The sequence below is a fragment of the Lactuca sativa genome, chromosome 2 (genome assembly GCF_002870075.4).
Source record: "Lactuca sativa cultivar Salinas chromosome 2, Lsat_Salinas_v11, whole genome shotgun sequence".
Taxonomy (NCBI): domain Eukaryota; kingdom Viridiplantae; phylum Streptophyta; class Magnoliopsida; order Asterales; family Asteraceae; genus Lactuca; species Lactuca sativa.
The window spans coordinates 96,771,920-96,778,355 of NC_056624.2; positions in this window are offsets into that span (position 1 = coordinate 96,771,920).

A 6,436-nucleotide genomic window follows, 5' to 3' on the forward strand; every position below is an offset into this window, starting at 1 on the left:
ATCCCCCACATGGTTGCCTTTAGGACATTTATTGCTAAGGAATCCCCTTAGCAGTAGTGTCCGTCCCGATGATGATCCTTAGGCTAGGTCCCTTATGATAGGTGTTTAGGGACGTAAAGTGAGGATAACGGGAACGGGTAATCGGGTTATTGTTGATTGATGAAATTAATAAACTTATTTATTGTGGGTTGAAAACCCTATGTGCTCACCAGGCTCCCAAGCCTGACCCACTCAGTTTTATGTATTACAGGTAGTGGCGCATGAGCATAGATGTGATGTTTTGGACGAGGGATTACGGATATAGGCCTGTAGATATGAAATAATGTAGTAAGGCTTATATTGTACTGTTTATGCTTTTGATCTGTACGAACATGACATCCCGAGTCTTTTAATGAAATACATTTCTATGGAAATGCTTTTGATAAATCTTTATCATATTTTTGTTTTGGGACAAATTCCGCAACACTTTCATTTAAAATGTAACTCTGATTTTTAAACAAAGCATAAACAAACCGGTCTTTTCTGGCCGTGATTTTGGGGATGTCACAGTTGGTATCAGAGCATTAGTTTAAGCGAACTAGGAATTTGTAGGATTTCTAGACTTAAACTTAGAATGCTAAGCGATGATTGTGAGGTGTGAGCACTAGCTTATTTTAGGAATTGTGCCTAAAATGCTTTTATGTGCTAAATGCTTTGTGCATGATATGCTGTTATTTGTTCGGATCTATGGTCTGTTGCCGACCGGATCTGGAAACCTTATGTGTTTAGGATTCTAAACGTACGACTACGATATTAGAACTAGCATGTAAACGTTTCGGAGTGACAAGGACAATTCAAACGTCTATCCTAAATAAAGATCTAAATTCACCTTATTTCGGTGTATAGATCAAGATGGCAAGGACCCGTAGCGGAAACGTGAACGCGAATGGAGATAGGAACCAACCCCCAGTGGTTCAACAAATACCTGTTGTAGAAGAAGTTGCACCTGAGCCAGTCACGATGGCCGGAGTGCAAGCGATGATCCAGGCTATGTTGGATCGTCAAATGGAGGAAACTAGACGTTTGCTCCAGCAAAATCGAGAGGAAGGCACTATTCAAATCGAACAGCCCGAGTTGAACGAAGGGCAGACTGAGGAAGGAGACTACAGTGGAACTGTTGGTCAAGTCAACCAACCAATAGTTCAAGAAAATAACCAAGATGACGGATTCGAGAGAAATGGATGCAAGTACAAGGATTTTCAGACTTGCAAGCCATCGACTTTCACGGGAAAGGAAGATCCAATCGGAGTCATGGATTGGATCTCGGAGATGGAGTTAGCTTTCATGACATGCGGTTGCAGAGGGAAGCTACAGACCACGTTTGCAGTGCGTCAGTTTCGAGGAGGCGCTGTACGTTGGTGGAATACTTTGGGGAAGACTTTAAGCCCCAACAAACCCCTGGAACTGACATGGGCAGAATTTCTGGTACAATTCAAACGAAAGTACTGCTCAGCTCAAAACCTGCTCGAGCTAGAGAACCAGTTTCTAACCCTAAAGAAGGGGAGCATGTCAATCGATGAATACACGAACAACTTCACAGAAAAGATGGAATTTGCCTTGCGCCTTGTTCCGGATGAGCTGACGAAAATTGATAAGTACGCAAAGGGATTACCATGGGAGTACGCGGTGCCAGTGCGTCAGGCACCTACTTTGGAGGCAGCTATCTGGGCTGCCAAGTCTGTGGAGGATATGATTAAGGGAAGAGCTGCCAGCAAAGTCGAGGTTGGCGAGAAAAGGAAATTTGACGGATCCTCAAGGTCCAGTAAGAAGGGTAGATTCTCGAAGTCTGGTTCGAGAGGAGGAGGATCAGAAGCGAAGTGGTGTGACAAGTGCAAGAAGAAGCACTTTGGGAAGTGTGACGGAGGGGTCACTTGCTACAAGTGCGGAAAGCCTGGGCACTACGCCAATGAATGCACCCTCAACCAGAAAGCCTGTTATGGGTGCAATGAAGAAGGGCACATTTTGAAGGACTGCCCAAAGAAGAAGGAGACAGGAAGACCCAACATACCACCGAAGCCGAAGGCAAGAGCCTTCCAGATGACGCTCGAGGCTGCAAAGGAGGCAGCAGACGTCGCTTCAGGTACCTTTCTTGTAAATGGTTTGCCTGCAAATATACTATTTGATTCCGGAGCCAACTACTCCTTTGTATCGCATAAATTTGGTGGGAAATTAGCATTGCCTGTAGAAAAACTAGATAATGCCCTGATTGTAGAAGTTGCCAGTGGCAAATTCGTACCTGTTAGTAATCGTATTAGGAACATCGTCATTGACCTAAACGGAAACGAATTCCACGAAGAGCTATTACCCATAGAGTTAAACGGTTTCGACATCGTTTTGGGTATGGATTGGCTTAGCGCCAACGATGCTGAGATTCAATGCCGAAAGAAGATAGTAAAGGTAAACCCACCCGGAAAGGAATCATTTATGGTGTACGGGGACAAACGCAGAGTGAATTCTGGAATCATCTCCCTGATGAAAGCCAGGAAATGTTTGTCAAAGGGATGTGCATCATACTTGGCATTCGTAATCGATGCCAAGAAGGAGAAGAAAGAGGTGCAGAATATACCGGTTGTGTGTGATTATCCGGAAGTCTTTCCCGAAGATCTTCCCGGATTACCACCTGATAGACAAGTGGAGTTTCGTATAGACTTGTTACCAGGAACAACACCAATAGCAAAGGCACCTTACCGATTAGCACCGACGGAGATGAAGGAGCTCATGACGCAACTTCAGGAGTTGTTGGACAACGGTTTTATTCGACCTAGTTCATCACCCTGGGGAGCTCCGGTGTTATTCGTAAAGAAGAAGGACGGAAGCATGAGGATGTGCATAGACTACCGAGAGCTGAATAAGGCAACGGTGAAGAACAAGTATCCATTGCCGAGGATTGATGACCTATTCGATCAGCTGCAAGGTTCGAGCTACTTCTCAAAGATCGATCTTAGGTCAGGATATCATCAGCTGAAGGTGAGAGAGCAGGATATTGAAAAGACTGCATTTAGAACAAGATATGGACACTACGAGTTCTTGGTTATGTCATTCGGACTAACCAATGCTCCCGCAGCATTCATGGATTTGATGAATAGGGTTTGTAAACCATTCCTCGATAAATCCGTGATAGTGTTCATCGACGACATTCTCATTTACTCGAAAAGCCAAGAGGAGCATGGCAAGCATCTACGGGAAGTATTAGAAGTGTTGAAGAAGGAGAAGCTTTTTGCAAAGTTCTCCAAATGCGACTTTTGGATACGGGAAGTCCAATTCTTGGGTCATGTTGTTAACCAGGAGGGAATAATGGTTGACCCCGCAAAGATCGAGGCTGTAATGAAGTGGGAACGTCCAAAGAGTCCCACGGAGATTCGAAGCTTTCTAGGATTAGCCGGATATTATCGACGATTTATCCAAGGCTTTTCTTCGATAGCTGCTCCATTAACAGCTTTGACTCATAAAGGAGCTACGTATACGTGGAGTGAGAAACACGATGAGGCATTCGAGAAGCTAAAGAAGAAGTTATGTGAAGCACCGATACTTTCTCTACCCGATGGAGTCGAAGATTTCGCGGTTTATAGTGACGCTTCTGGAGTCGGGTTGGGTTGTGTTCTGACCCAAAGAGAAAAGGTGATAGCATACGCATCTCGACAATTGAAAGAGCATGAAAAGAACTACCCCACTCATGATCTGGAGTTGGCAGCGGTAGTTTTTGCCTTAAAGATATGGAGGCATTACCTCTACGGCACGAAGTGCAAGCTCTTCACTGATCATAAGAGTCTCCAGTATCTCTTTAATCAGAAGGAGTTGAACATGAGGCAACGACGCTGGCTAGAACTTCTCAAGGACTACGACTGTGAGATACTTTACCACCCAGGTAAAGCAAATATTGTTGCTGATGCTCTCAGTCGGAAAGTCAATCTGGAAAGGAAAAGGCCAAGAGCGTTAAGAATTGAAGTCGTTTCAACGATTGTCGAAAGTATCAGGAAAGCTCAAGAAGAAGCTTTAGAGAAAAATGACCGAAAGGAAGAACGTTTGGGAAGAACGTTAGTGTTCAGTACAAACAGTCGAGGACTGAAGGTATTCCAAGATCGAATTTGGGTACCTAAGACGGGAGGAATAAGAGATCTTCTGATGGAAGAAGCACACAAGACCATGTACTCGATTCATCCCGGTAGCACTAAAATGTATAGGGACCTAAAACCCTACTACTGGTGGCCGACGATGAAGCTCGATGTTGCGAAATATGTGGCCGAGTGCGTAACATGTGCGAGGGTTAAGGCACAACATCAGAAACCGTATGGGAGTTTAGAACCCTTACCTGTACCCATGGGTAAATGGGAAGACATCACCATGGATTTTGTGACTAAACTGCCCAGGACGAAGAACGGTCACGACATGATTTGGGTAGTCGTGGATCGTTTCACCAAGAGTGCACACTTCATAGCAGCCAACGAGAAGTGGTCTATGGATAAGCTCGCAAATGCTTACGTGAAGGAAATTGTAAGACTTCACGGTGTTCCTCTTACGATCGTATCAGATCGCGATAGTCGTTTCACGTCAAGGTTTTGGAGGAGTCTACAAGAGGAGTTAGGTACAAAGTTGTGTTTGAGTACTGCTTATCATCCGCAAACTGATGGTCAGAGCGAAAGAACGATTCAGACGCTGGAAGATATGCTGAGAGCTTGTGCCCTCGAATTCCAAGGGAATTGGGACGAGCACTTACCTCTGGTAGAATTCTCCTACAACAATAGTTTTCACTCGAGCATCAAGATGGCACCTTACCAAGCCTTGTATGGACAAAAGTGTCGTACGCCGTCTTGTTGGCTTGAAGCCGGAGAGAAGCAGTTTATGGGCCCCGAGATAGTCCATGAGACTGCTGAGAAGTTGAAGGTGATTAGGGAAAGAATGTTAGCAGCTCAGGATCGTCAGAAGAGCTATGCTGACAAGAAAAGACGACCGATAACCTTCGAAGTTGGAGATTCCGTTTTGCTTAAAGTCTCACCGTGGAAAGGACTTATAAGATTCGGGAAACGAGGAAAGTTGAGTCCAAGGTTTATTGGACCGTTCAAAGTTCTTCAGAAGATTGGGAACCAAGCTTACAAGCTGGAATTGCCCGAAGAACTCAATGGTATTCATAACACTTTCCATGTGTGTTATTTGAGGAAATTCACGGGAGATGTTCCCGACATAATTCCAATCTCAGAGTTAAGGATGGATGACAATAAAAGGCTGATCGAAGAGCCTGAGGCAATTGTTGACCGTAAGACTAAGAAGTTACGACGCAGGATGGTCGACTTAGTGCTAGTCCGATGGAAACATTCGAATGGGCCGAATCTCACTTGGGAAACAGAGGATGACATGATGAGTCGCTATCCACATCTGTTTGCTAATGCATGATTCCGGGACGGAATCATCCTAAGGGGGAGAGAATTGTAACGCCCGGGTTTCAGGGCTAAGCATTTTTGTCAATGTAATAGTCTAGGTCAACTCTTGTAACTCTTTTTGAAGAAATAAAGATGAAATATTTGAGTATTATGTGAATTATGTGTGTTTATGTGTTTATTATTTAATTATAAGTGTATAATTAATAAAGAATAAAAATAAGCGTCAAAATTAAAGTGTGAGATAAGCCCGATGTCTCTACATAAAGTTGTAGAATATGTCTCAAGGTTTCCGTGCATATAAGGAACGCCGAAATCCGAGTTATAACGAAGAAGTTATGACCCGTCGAAGTTTTACGGCAAAACCGGCACGGCACCGGGAAGCGTAAATAGTGAATTTACAATAGAGTGAGATTTAGCCTTAGCAATCTAAACGAAAGTTGTAGTATATGTTAAACTAAGAACGTCGATAAAAAGAACGCCCAAATCTGACTTCGTATGAGGAAGTTATGATTTTTCTAAGATTCGGCTTAGCAGTGCACGGCCCGAAACTCGAATTTTTGTTCGAGCGGTTTTTGGCTTACGCGACCTAAATGAGAGTTGAAGATCTCATTAATAGGAACTCAACGGTAAAAAGATGGACGAAAACGGAGTTCGTATGAAGGAGTTATGAATTCTTCGCGGTCATTTAACAGTCTAAACGCCTCTTACTGTTAAATTTGAGATCGGTCGAGAACTAGCCGACGGAGTCTAAATGAAAGTTGTAGATCTTGTTTTTACCTACGCGTGGAAAAAAGAACGTCGAAAACGGAGCTCGTATGCGAAAGTTACGGGGTTTAGAAGTTGGCAGAGTGCTGCTGCAAAAGGGGTGACGTGGCTGAATATGGGCCAAGGCTTTCTCCCCAAGGAAAGCCATCAGATGATGACACGTGGCACTGACTCGGCGAGTCAGTGAACCGACTCGGCGAGTCCGTCAGGATTTCACCCTATAAATAGAAGTGCCGGGTTCTCTCATTTCTCACACC